At 32.5% G+C, this 13,993-nt stretch overlaps 1 pseudogene; it reads left to right on the plus strand.

The window, feature by feature from the left end:
* LOC149566319 (BAG family molecular chaperone regulator 1-like) overlaps nucleotides 1-10,090 on the plus strand; it is a 104,644-nt pseudogene extending 94,554 nt beyond the window's left edge.
* The last annotated feature ends 3,903 nt before the right edge of the window (nucleotides 10,091-13,993 follow it).

Genomic DNA, 13,993 nt, shown 5'->3' on the forward strand with positions numbered 1-13,993 from the left:
ATAAAGTAAAAATGGGGTGGGGATGATACCCACAAGCTTTAGTGCTATAGTATAAAGTTTGTCTATTAAAGCTTAAAATTAATCACATTTCGTGATCTACCCTGATAGGAGCAATAAGGACTATTACGTCCACCTTTGTGAAAGGATTTAGACAATACAATTAAGTATACACTCTATTAAGAGATTCTGCATAGGACTACTAAGTCTACCCTGTTAAAAGATTTGATTGATGCAACTATTAGGATGAATTAGTGGTTGATCTTTAATCTACAACTAGGCTTGTTGAATGAGATTCTTTTGATGTAAATTGATCACCTTGCTCTAATAGATAAGATTCTACTTTTCCTTATATTGCTTGTAGCTTTCCTCTAATTCACATGCATTCTTCTTCTTACTTATTACTTTCTCTCTTTTGGATCACACAAAATATATTACATGTTTACCAATCTAATCAATTACCTTCTAGAGTTGGCTACAACAACAAATTCAATAATCTTCACTAGGTCAGCTCACTGCTAAAACTCAGGTTTTGAAGACCACTCTAGTGATGGTCTGACACTCGATAATACTATCAACTCAAAAATCTCTGGCACTTGGTTAAAACTAGTGCATGGTCCACATTCGTCACTCAGGAGTTGCATGAACTTGGTTAGCACTTAGTGACTTGATGAACATTGAATAACTCGATAGACACTGAAGGGCTCGATTGACATTGTAGCTTAGTCAACACTACCATACTTCAACTTGGTTAACATGACTAGCTCAATTGATACTAATAAGATTTGTTAAAATTACAAAGATCAGTAAACATGACTTCCTGCATGGTTTACACTATTGAGCTTGGTAGACTCTGTGAAGCTTGACTTGCACTACTTTCTTCTTGTAAAGCTCAACTTACACTACAATAGCTTGGTTAATGCTATAAAGCTTGGTAGCCATGTAATCAATCAAACTAATTTAATGTTTAGTCACTAATAGACAAATGATTTGACCATAACGTTAACAATCTCCTCTTTTCACATTATTGACAAAAACACTTATCATAGTAAAATCTTGAATACTAAAAAATGTAAGTCAAAATTTCCACTATCAATATGGTTGGATTTGTAACTTAGTTTTGACTATTGTGCTACTACTTAGGAAACACTGACTCTATTTTGGATTTTTCAAAAAATGTTTTTATAATTTTTTTATAAATATAGATATATTTCCCCTTACACACACACACACACATACATATATCTTCCTTATGATATAATCATTTCCCCCTTGATTTTGATACATATGCCCAAAAAAATGCATGTTGACAAGGTAACACCACAATGTGAAAGGAAATCACTATGTAACTTCAAAATTATGGACATGGTTTTGTTCCAATTCTATTGCAAAATTTTGGAAGCATGCAAAGCTATCTATACTTCAATTGATAATTCCATCATGTGATCAGCAATTGAAAAGTTATTATCATGGATTGATTTTTTTTCCATGCACAATATATTTTTGCATTAAATCTATGTTGGGAATTATCATGCTTTGTATCTCTACTAGTGTATCCTTAATTCTAGCTTCTTTCCTCAACAATTCTACCTGCAAATCTATCAAATATCTGATCTTCACAAAATGTGCAAAACTAGTGCTAGGGTCAAGTGACAGCTAGTGTGCACTTGCCTTCAAGTCAGTATCTATATGTGAAAACTTATCCTTTATTTCCTTTGTTAAACTAGTAGTATCACTTAACTTAGAAAATAAAGAGACAACATTATTTATGGAATTCTCAAAATGTACAAGAATAGTGGACAACTCCACTTGATCAATGACAATTTTATGTGTCATATTCTCCAAAAATTTGTTTTCAAACTTCCTTTTTTCCCTCTCTAGAATTTTTTCTTGTCCACTCAATTCTTCATTAAACTTGTGAACAATATCAAAAAGTTGATTCAATATGGGTTGTTTCTCATCAGCCTCTATACTAAGTGCATCAACAAGTATACCATTAATGTCTTCAAGCACTTGATTTCTCTTTTTCTTTTCAGCTCTAAGCTTCTATTGTCTTTCTCTTTTCTTCCATAGCTCTCCTAGAGTGTCCATTTGATCAAGGGTTACATTGGAGAGATCCCAATTTGGTATAACTATGTCTTCCTCTAGATTGATCTCATCATTGGATGCTTCTACTTCTTCTTTTTTTGATTTTCCTTTTGTACACTAGAAGGAATATTTTATTTTCCTTTACTTAGATCTACTATGCTTGGTTGAGGCTTAACTTGAACTATTATTGCACAAGAAATAGAAAAAAATATTAGTAGAAACACCAACTATAGCATGACTTCTTACTATTCCTTGTTGAGATTTAGTCTGGCGTGCTTCTATGAAGCATGGAGCCTGCTTCTTGGTAGATGAAATGGTGGAAAAACAAGACCAATAGTCAATTGGGTGCTTGATGGAACTATGTTTACCTCAATTGATTGAGACTTGATGGAAGCCTTCTTTGAGCTAGATGGCATTAAGGCTTTTCTTGGAGAATTAGGGAGGGAGGCCATTACCTCTACTACAATCTTCTTAAGATCAAAACCTTGGATGTCCTGAATGTCAAGAAGATCCTCACTAATTTCATGATCATCTTTTTCCTCTTCATCATCATCCTTGTTGTCATCCTTGTCATCATATTTTTCATCATCAATTTGCACAACCTCATCAGTAGGCTTTTCCTCATGCAATTCACAGATATTTTTCCATTTTTGTTAGTGGATTGTACAATTGATTCTATGTCATTTGACAAAATCAGCAATGCATTAAACTTAGGGGTAAAATTTTGTTTATGCTTGGTTAATGCTTCCTTCACTTCCTTATCCGTCAAATTTGGCATAACCTTTCTCAAGGTTTTTTCCATAATATCTAAGAAAACACTTACTATATCCTCCCATCTAGGTGCAACTACCTTCAGTATAACATCTAAAACTTGAGAAGTTAGCTCACTTAGAGAATACTTTCATTTGGTTGTTTTTTCCACCAAGGCATCTTCTATTTGCTTATTTTCTTTCATGGTCCTAGTATCATACTTAAGAGACTTAAAGTAAGTCATACCTCAACCTTTTGAGAGTCTTTTTAGTCTTTCTTCCAAGGAAGGGTCATACCTTTTGAAGGAAACTTGCTGCTCTTCTTCATCTTCCTTTTCTTCATCTTGCAATTTGAGATTCTTCTTGGATTTGGCAAGTCTTCTAGTGAAGGCAGGTGAGAGCATAGCTTATTTCCTCATGATTATATTCCCCTTTTTCTTGGGAGGCTCTTCTTCTTAAGGTTCTTCTTCCTCATCTTGTTCATCTTCTCATTATTCATCATAAATTTCAATACCTTTTCCTTCTATTAGTAGAAGAGGGAAGCTAGACTTCTTGCTTTCTTTCTAGATTTTCTCAATCTTCTTTCTTTCTCACTTTTGAGCACAAGATAGCTTGATTTCCAAGGAAATATTGGTCTTAGCCTCTTCATAAGTGCCAAAATATGGTGTCTTAGGGTCTATTGGCTCATTGAAAAGAGCCTCAATGATGTCTTTGGTGTCATCGATATTTACCTCATATCCAAGAGGTTTTACCCAAGCTATTATTGGCCTAACTTCATGAATGTACACCTTGTCATAGTCCAAGAGGAAACATTTATCCTATTCATAGTCATCAACTAGTTGTTTGGGTATTTTGAATTTTCTTTGCATTCTCTCTTTGAATGTCTCAAAATATGCATCTTTGATGCCCTAATAATTATCTCCCATATTAGCTATGATTTCATTAATCTGATATATAATAGGTATATCCTTCTTCCATACTATAGTGCCTTTGGAAGGAAAAATTTTATGAACATAAAAGAATAGGCATGTCAAATGTGAGACAAACTTACATGAGTTAGTCTTTGACACTTGGATTCTCTCCATATTCTTGCCTAGCTAGTTTAGCTGCAACTTTGCAAGGTCAAATGAAAAATTGTTCTTGACCACTTTGTATTCCAAGTCCATAGCTTCACATTGAATGTTGTTCAATTTGTAGGGACGGTAAATCTTATAAGAAATCACATGGATTCTGAACTTCATTTTCATGTTTGTAATGTCATTCAACTTCATTCCTCTATCACCCCACTTGGCAAGATTTTTCTTTACTAGTTCAACTAGACTTAGGGCTTTTGTTTTCTTTGCTTTGCTGAGCATCGGTAACCCAATAACCCTATGTATCATTTTCTTCATGATTCGGATGGGTTGATCGAGCCAAAATTGCATGTCATAGATACAACTTAGGATGAATCTAATCCATTTGGTTTGAAAATCCCTTGGCATATGTAAAATGTGGGTTAAACTCTTTGTTCCTAAATGCTTGTGCTCGAGTTTCAAACTTCCATCCACACACAATGCCTCATATGCATGATTCAATTCTAGAGTGCCCAATTCTTGAATTGAAAAATGATAGAATGACCTAATCTCATGAATCAAGAGTACCATTGGAGGGATTTGTGATTGTGCTCTGACTAGGTCAAGCTCCTCCACAATTGCTAGACATAGTTTGAATGTTAGGGTTTCATGTTCAACACCTCTGACCAACATCTCATAACCTTGCTTCACTTTTCTACTAGATGAAGATGCCATTTCACTTGGTGAAGCAAGGATATAACTTTGACAAATTTTCTCTAAATTACTTGGGGGCTCAAGGATGCTTTAATCTATTTTCTCTAGAATTTACAATGAAAACAAATCCTTTGATTTCTTCTTTTTAATCAAACTCTATCTTTGAGCTTCCATTAATGCATCATACTTCAAAAAAATTGATGAAAACCTATACAACTCAATAGATACCTTCAATATTCAACTCAACAACCATTCACTCAATTAGTTTTATGAACTTAGTATACATCTTCAACACTCAGTCAGAACTCCAAACTCACCAACTACATCCAAGCTCGGTTAGGTCATGCAACCCAATCTTTCTTGGTAAGGTCTAATAAATTACTTCAACTATCATCTAACTTGGTGATCCCAATGCATCTAAAATGCTGATTTGAATCTTATTGATTCTTGACTAGATCTGGTAGATGTATTCTTTTGAATCATAGTTCCAATAGTCTCCATTAATAACTAGTTTGAAATGGTTGAGTCACCCAACTCATTAACTTAGGTGTCAAAACTTAAGAAATTTCCTTATCTATTGTTGCATTATTTGACTTCTGATATTGTCAGCTTTTGATTTCTTCGCATCTTCAACTTTACCTTAATTTATGCAGTTTCTAGCTAGATGTCCAAGTTCTATGCATACAAAGCATCTCTTTGTAGGATCTCTCTTCCTCATGTGAGTTCTTATGAAATTTTCTCTAATGTGTTCATACTCATCACATAATTGATATCTGTACCATGTGTTGTAATCCCAACCAAATATAGCTTTGGCAATCTATCCTACTAGGTTCCATCTCTTGTTCTTGCATTCTAAATATGTGTGCCCTTGTTTTTTGTATTTGAAATACTTTCCTTCAAACTTAGATTTCTCTATGAATCCACTTGCTCTATGTCCTACTTTATTAGAACTATAACACTTTCTACCAAATTTTGATTTCCCATTGCTCCAACACTTGTTTGATGTACGCCCTATCTTTCCATAATGAGTATAGTATATTGTAAATATGTCATACTCTAAACCATTCTATGCAAGTGATTCTACAAGTTTGGAATTCTTGGATGTCAGAATAGAGATCCCTATCCATGAAGTGTAAGGATGCTTAAGATAAAATGAAATGAGCTCTCAACTTAGCCTTAGAAGTGCATTCCCTGCTAGTAAACCATGTAATGGGAGGTTCCAGAGACAAGATGCAAAAATGCAAATAACTACAAGGAGTTCCTCAAGGATATAATGCAAATGTGAAGTAAGCTAAGATGAAATGCTAATACAACTATAGTAACCATGATGAGAGTATTAAAAACCATCCTAGTTATACTATGTGAGCTAGATTATAGTAAAGGAAACTAAGCTATCATGAAACTACACTAAAATTCCATGATATGTGAGAATGTTAACAAGAAAAATGGAACTTCTCCACAAGCTCTCAAGGAGTCAATTGCTAAACCTACAATACAACAATACTCAAGAGCGTGGATCCTTCGAAAAGGGGAGAGCTTTTTCTTTTAAAGTTGTATGGATGGTAGATATCAATGTCAAAATAATGGATGATCAATGGTGGAGTTTTAAAATAGGAGTGATCCATGTGCACACACAAGTCAACCAATAAAATAGAAGTTGACTCCCCATATAAGACAAAAGTCACCAAGCCTTTTCTTATAATTTATAAAATAGAAAAGGACTATATGTGTGCACTTTAAGTGTGTTAGAAGGAAGGGGTTTTTTATTTAATTAAAATGGGACATGTTATTTTAATCAAATAATGGATTAGGATAGTGTAGTCAAACTATAGGTTATAATCAAATTAATAGATTTTTAGCAATTTGGTCTAGGTGAATGATGAATTAATTTATCCAAAATGTTGAGAAGGGGGCTAATAGTATAGGTGACCATTTCTAGGTGATTAAATTTTCCCCTCTTTGACTAATGTGTGATTGATCTGGGAACAAATTACATCAAAGAAAATAGAAGCCAAGTAGGTAGCAATAGATAGAGATATCTGATTCTGAAGAATGAAATGCAAAAAGAGATAGAAAATTCTAAATGTACAGCTTGATAGTGATAGCACTACACACTAGGAAAGAGATGATGTCATAATTCAAGAATAATTCTAACACTTAGCAAAGTAGATGAATCGAGAGCAAATGAAAAGATCAGACATATGCTTCTAAGAAATAAATAGTTGTAGGAAATGATAATAGAGTATTTCTATCCCCAAGGATCAAAATCAAAATGAGGTAAGGGGGATGTAGAAATGAGCTAGATATGAGTAAATCAAGATATAGAAAATTACATGATGAAATATAAATGATTAGAACCAATACTACTACATTTGACCTCATTTTTCTACCAAAATTTTTGTCCATCAACTAAAAAAGTTTAGGTTGGTCAGAATGTAGAAGGAAAAAATTTCTTTTTTACATCTAAGCCTTGTGTTGGTCAAAATTTTGACCAACACATATAGGGTGAAATGTGTTGGTCAAAATTTTGACCAACATGGGGCTTAGATGTAAAAAACAAAAACATTTTTTGTTTGTGGTTTTTCATGCACGGGATCATTTGCATTTTGTTGGAGTTGGAAACTTGATGCACCATCACTAGAAAAAAAACTCAATGCCCTGGTTTTGCCCTAGCTTGCTCACAACTTATATTCAAAGGAAAAGAAAGGGATAGTAGCAATTTCTTAGATATATCAAGGGTGAAAGAAAAGTAAAAAAATGTGCTCATTGAGGATCCTTCAAGTAGGGAAAGAAAGTACATAGAGATGAAAAGAAATGCTTAGATTGAGATGGCTTGCAAAGAAATTTCTAAAATTTGTGGAGAAGTGAATAAACTTTTAGAGTAGGTATGAGGATTTTAAGATCGTTTGACATAACTCTACCCTCTCAAAACTAATAGCATCAATACACTTCTACTTGTTTATAGAATTAATGTTCAATTTTAATGAAACATTTGAGGAATATTTTCCAAATTCATTGTTAATTATTATAACATTGGGAGATCACATTTGAAGGAAATAGACCCATTTTTGTGCAAGATGGGATTTAAAAACTATTGCGTGAGTATCAAATAGTGTAAATATAGTTATACCAATTATTGTTGGTCAAAGGCTTGATGCATTGGTTGATTGTCATTTTCTATGTTACATATACTTAGATTGCTGATATTAAAATTTTAAATTCGTTTTCCTTAATCCCTCACAATTTCTTGTTTCATTTTCTTACTTATTTATGTGAATATACATGTACATGGTGTTTGCAGAGTAGTAAGTTCAAACAACCTATATTTAGTAACTTATGATACTTTTCATTAAGTAGATTTGTAGGTGTCTTCCCTCAAAGGATTAGTGAACAATGGGAAGAAAGTAGTAGAAAATGATATAACAGGATGTGCCAAGCTCCTCATGAGACAATTGGTAAAGGTAGATGAAATTATAGCTAATGGGGATGCCAAAGTGCAAAGAAGACTACAGGTAATTTCTAGTGAAAATCTCATTTTTTACTTGGTATTCCATATAATGAGAAATAAAGTTCTCTACATTGTCATGGGTTGTGGAATCTTCTACCTCTAAGCCAAAGGGTGCTCATGAATATTAAGAAAATGCAAAATCATTAGTGTTGTTTGAGAAACTACTTGATGGGTATTTGGAGTTTGTACTCCTGAATGTACTCCTGAATGTGAGCAAGTATTGTTGCTCTTTTAGGTCAATGCTTAGGTTAATAGAATTATGTTTTGCATGATTTGTTACTTGAGATACTTATGGACTATTCAAATTCATATTTTGAAATGAGGTAACTATAAAAAGATGACACTATCTAGGTAGTTTGTCGAGAAGCATGCAAACCATCTACAAAGGAGTGGTCACTACCTTAAAGTTTAAGTAATCATAGTTGAAACATATAGAACGAAAAGGAGAATCAGCAATATTTGGAAAAATAAAGAAATCTATGAGACCAATATTTCATGGACAAAAGGGCATGATAATTGATCATGAACCCCACCCCCCATGAGTATTATCATTAGTAGCCTAAGATTGTGCATTATTTTCTAATGTACACAAACTTAAGGAAAACTAATAGAAAACATGGTAAATTTTGCAAGCAAAGAAAAAGAGTGTAGATGGATCATCATGGTCCATGGTCTTTTGCATCCTTGTACACTCTTTCATCCTAATGATGGATCATGGAGTATGATTTGAAACATTAATGGTTAAAAATTGGCACACAATCATTCCCAGAAGTGTCTCAACATTTTCATAGAATTTTTCTATCTCTAAGCCAAAGAATACTCATGAATGTTGTTGGAATAAGTAATTATGGTATATGAAGTTTGTACTCCTAAAAATGAGCAAGTATTGTTGTTATTTTAGGTCAATGCTTAGGTTAATGAGATTTTGTTGGCATGATTCATTACTTGAGATACTTATGGACTATTAAGATTCATATTGTACAATGAGTTAACTATTGATAGATGACACTATTAGGTAGGTTATGGAAATTGGTTTTATAAAACATCTGCGAGCTTACAATTTGCTTTGCTTGAAATTTTTACCACATTCTCCATTAGTTTTCTTGAAGTTTGTGTACATTAGAAAATAATGCATAAGTTTAGGCTACTAATGATAGTATTCATAGGGGTTGTGAGATGATCAATTACCATGCCTTATTATTCATGAAACAATGGCCTCATAGATTTCTATTTTGTAAGTATGAGATATTTTCCATAGCAAGTCAAATTGTGATATTGCTATCAGGATTTAAATGTGTAGTTTTTTAATCAAACTCATTCACTCATGATAGAAATATCACAATTTGACTTGTGTTTCCAAATATATTATATTCTTCATTGACCTTTTCTTTCTATAAGTTTGCACCATGATTATTTAAACTATGAAGGCAGTAACCACTCCTTTGCAGTTGGTTTGCATGCTTCTTCAGGCACTCAACCAGTTTTAATTTTTTACTTTCCTATCAAACTAGTAGCTCTTTTTCATAAGGAATATATTTTGCTTCTTTGTGTTCTCTTTGAAATGCATAAGGTCTTTCACATTTTCTTCCTCAAAAAATCTTTAGAATACCTTATTTACTATTAAATGTTATTTTATTGTTTTAAAAGTCATTCATGCTTATGACAATTTTTATCAATTGAGTTATTGATGTAAGTAGTGAAAATTGCTGAAATCTCTATGAGAGTTTCCCTTTTGATTCCTGTTGTAGGAAGTTTATTTTAAATTAATCATCTCTTAGAGTATTGTTTAAAATACAGGAGAATGTATGTAGGTTAGGAGAGTACAAAAGTGCATCAAGACTTTGGATGCTATGAAAGTTTGCAATTCAATGCCAAAATCACTATTGGATCACCCTAAAGTAACAACAAAGTGGGAAACATTTGAGTCTGGACTTCCTAATTCAACATCATCTGCCACTCCAAAGTGGGAGCTCTTTGATTAAGCATGAGGAGAATATCCATTATACCTTAGCAATTTTATTCCATGTATTGGTATTTAGGGTTTCCCCTATATTCTTGTTGTGAATTGTTTTTCATGTCCATTCTGATTTGTACTCTCATGAAATAAACAAGAATAGCCTGCTTTCCTCCGAATAGAATGGAGATGGAGGTAAACATATTGTTTCTGGCATCATATATCTTTGGTATTAGATTTGAAGCATCTCTCATAGGATCTGCAATATTTTCTATGATATGGGCCAACATTCAAACTTTGAGAAGACATAAGATTAGGGTGGAAACTGAGCATGTGAAGAGTGCACTTCCACATTGATTTTTTCATCATTGTTTTGAATAAGCTAGCTTAGTGAGAGGGCTCAAAGGTGTTGTTGATATTCCCAATCCTACCATTAGGAATGTTGCTTATTTTTACTTCATTAAAATCCAAAATGTGATCCTCCATGTAATTTGAAATGTGATATATGTCCAAACTAAAATCTAATAGATTAGGGGACAACATTCAAACCTAGTGGATTACAAGACATTAATCACTTGGATTGAATGTGGAGTGATGTATAAAACATGTTATTTTTGGGGATACTAAAGAATTTCCTGGTACTAATTTCATGTGTCTACAATCTTGGAATTTGAGGTGAAATGATTGTCAGATTGTTTATCACATTTTAGGTGCTAATAATTTTTTTTTCACTATTGAAGAGTACAATACTTTTAACTGCATCCACTTAAGCTACAAGTAAACGTCACTTGCAATATGATACTATTTATGTGTAGCTCATAGAGCTTGTATTAAATAACCCAAAGATGGTAATAGAAATCACAGAATGATAAAAAAGTTGCCAAGGTTTCTATATAAAAAATTTTACAATTGCTTTCCAAATGTAAAAAACATTAGTAGTTTTTTGATGAGTTGAAGGAGGGGAAAGTTTTGTTTTGATGGGTTTAGTCCATGTTTTTACAATTGAAGCTAGAATTTCCTTTATCTCTCTAGAGATTACGAGTTCATAAAATCTTTGAGTTCGAGTTTAGAGGATATCATAGATAAATTTTGTGTGCAACTACTTTCTAGCATGAGTAATGCAGATTGAGGCCATGCAGTATAGATAGCTTATATGCCTCCACAAGCCAAATATATTATGGATGTTAATGATAGTGTCATTTGTTCCTTGATCTAGAGTTTTTTTTTATTACTTACTTTCCAAGATCAATTTTTTGATGAATGTTGAGCATGAATGCATTTAGGAGAATTGGATATATGCTACAAAGAACATCACCCATTTCTAACTCAATATCTATTATTTTGTCAACCCTCACATTCGCATCCATTTTGGCTTGATTTCTATGTTAGATTCCCTTCAAAAATTTATCATATATATAGAATTTTACAATCTTTGACTAAGCAGTCAATCCTTATTCTGGTTCGGATTGGGATTTAGTCCCAAGGATATGGCAATTTTTTTGGTCCGATCCTAATTCTGTGGGTGTGTGTTTATATATATCTATATATGTATATATAGATAGTTTTGGAAAAATTATATATTTATGTTTGTTCATAGTTTCCATGCACATAACATGTCAATATGCTCATTCATCAATAGTTCAAAACTTCAAAATTTCAAACATATAATGATAATAATAATAAGTTAGAAGCCCAATTCTCATAAAATGATAAGTCCAGAATTGTCAATATATGATTATATCATATGCCTACTTATCAAAAATCTCAAAATGGATTCTCCTTGATTTATTTTGTTTAGAAGTTCAGATTCTTGTGGATCCTACTGAATTTCTCATAGATCCAGTTGAAGGGTCCATAGAGAATCTGTTCCATTTGGGAATCTTGCCCATATTCAAGAGGGATCTAGTATCCTAGGTCTTTGAATTAAAAGTTTAAGAACTACAAATTTAAAGCTGAAATTCTTGGGTGATCTTAAATTCTTATGTCCTTGATGTCTAAAGTTGCTCCTATACAGATTGTCCAAATTACCTTAATGAAGTAGTCTAATGGAAACATTTTGTCTTATGAGATAATGCAACAGTCTTGAGCTATCTTTTGGTATGTATGTATATATGAGTTAATTTTTATACCTTTTGGTATGTATATATATCTTGTAGTTGAGATGTCATCTCTAGTCCATTTCTGCTAGCTTTGTACTCAAAATAAAGGATGCAATAGATGAGCATTAACAAATAGGTCTTCTTTTAGATGCTAAAAAGTTGTTAAGATTCCATGTGATTGTGGAAGATAGAATTTTGTTCTATAGATAGAATAAGATTCCATTGTCCAATAGGATAAAGAGTTATGTTTCCAATACACGATGTAATATAATTTTTGCAACTACTTTGGAATAGATAGAATTTGCATAAGAATTGATAATAAGGTATATGGTCTTTGTATTCCACTGCAAGGTCATTTGGAAAGGTGTACAATCAGAGTTGAATCATTAAAGCTAAATTTCATTTTCTTGAAACAATTTTTATGCAATAAAATCTTGTCCAATCATTAAGAGGGTTAAACTCAATTTACAAAGGTTGCATAAAAGTGGCTCAAACTATTATAAACTTTAATGAATTTGATTTTAAAATGTTTGATTTTAGAATGAAATCCCTTGGGAACCTCCAAAGTCCTAAAATTAAATCATAGAAACTTATTCAATATAAAAAGGGTTGAGCTATTATTGATGACAATTTAATGGAGATATCTATAGTATTTTTTTCATTGGCTTACCTATGTTGGGTGTATTTAGAATAAAAATTGGAAGAATTTTGAAGAAAAGTAACACCAACATACTATTTGAAATAGTCATAATGTGTTGCCTATCTTGTTATATAACTTTTTAAAGCTTTGATTCAATATAAAAAATGATAAATTATTTTTACCCCCAGAAAACTACCTAATTGATTCAAATCTTCCAAAGTTTCTAAGGATAGCAGATCACATATTTCAAAGTTAATATGGATCCATTTCTAACACATGGGTATTAGATTGAGTTTTCATATGTTGTACTATACATTGGTGAAGCTGGTTGTTTCAACATTTTGCAAACATTAGTCAAAAAGGGATTTGCATTCAGCTTTGGCAGAGCACACACTCAAAAAGACCCCATATTTAAATGATAAAACCAACAATGTACAAATAATATTTTCCAAAAAATACTTTCTTTTGAGATCAGTGACTATCATGAGCAACAAATATTTGGCTTTTATTAATTTAGTTATTATTTCTCATGTCAGTTTCTTACAAATTTTTAGGAGTTTAAGGGATATGTCTTCAAGATTATGGGAGGGTGTGATAAGCAGGGGTTTGCAATGAAATAAGGGGTTCTTACTCCAGGCCATTTTTGGCTCGTCATGCATCAAGGTGAAGTTCTAGATTCAAATTTTATATTCATGTAGAGTTCACATTTCTATATTCATGGCTTTTTATTCCATGTGTACAAGTGGATTTTGAAGTGGGCACTAGTATTATTTCCTACATACAGACATCAAGGTAATCAATTGGTAATTTCTACAAAGGAAACAAGGTAGCTATCACCCTAAATTTGCAACTACAAGATTTGATACTCTGTAGATCTCCTCTTCTAAGACTAGCCCTACAGAGATAGTTATCAAGAAGACACTTGCTCCACAAATTGCATTTTTCTCCTCTAGAGGACATAGCTCTTTGTCTCCAATAATATTAAAGGTAAGAAATTGCAATCTTCCTACCCTTTTGCAATATGATTTATTTACTATGGATCCAATTTGATTGGTGTAAATTATATCAAATTATAATGTCTCCTTTCAATAGTGAAACAGTACTGCAAAACAAAAAAAAATTGAATGCCTCTAAAGCTTAACCTCGGAGATTCTTTAGTACACATATTGTTCTTCTTGTTAAATATAATTAT

The sequence above is a fragment of the Cupressus sempervirens genome, chromosome 3 (genome assembly GCF_028749045.1).
Source record: "Cupressus sempervirens isolate cs-2001-9-10 chromosome 3, ASM2874904v1, whole genome shotgun sequence".
Classification (NCBI taxonomy): domain Eukaryota; kingdom Viridiplantae; phylum Streptophyta; class Pinopsida; order Cupressales; family Cupressaceae; genus Cupressus; species Cupressus sempervirens.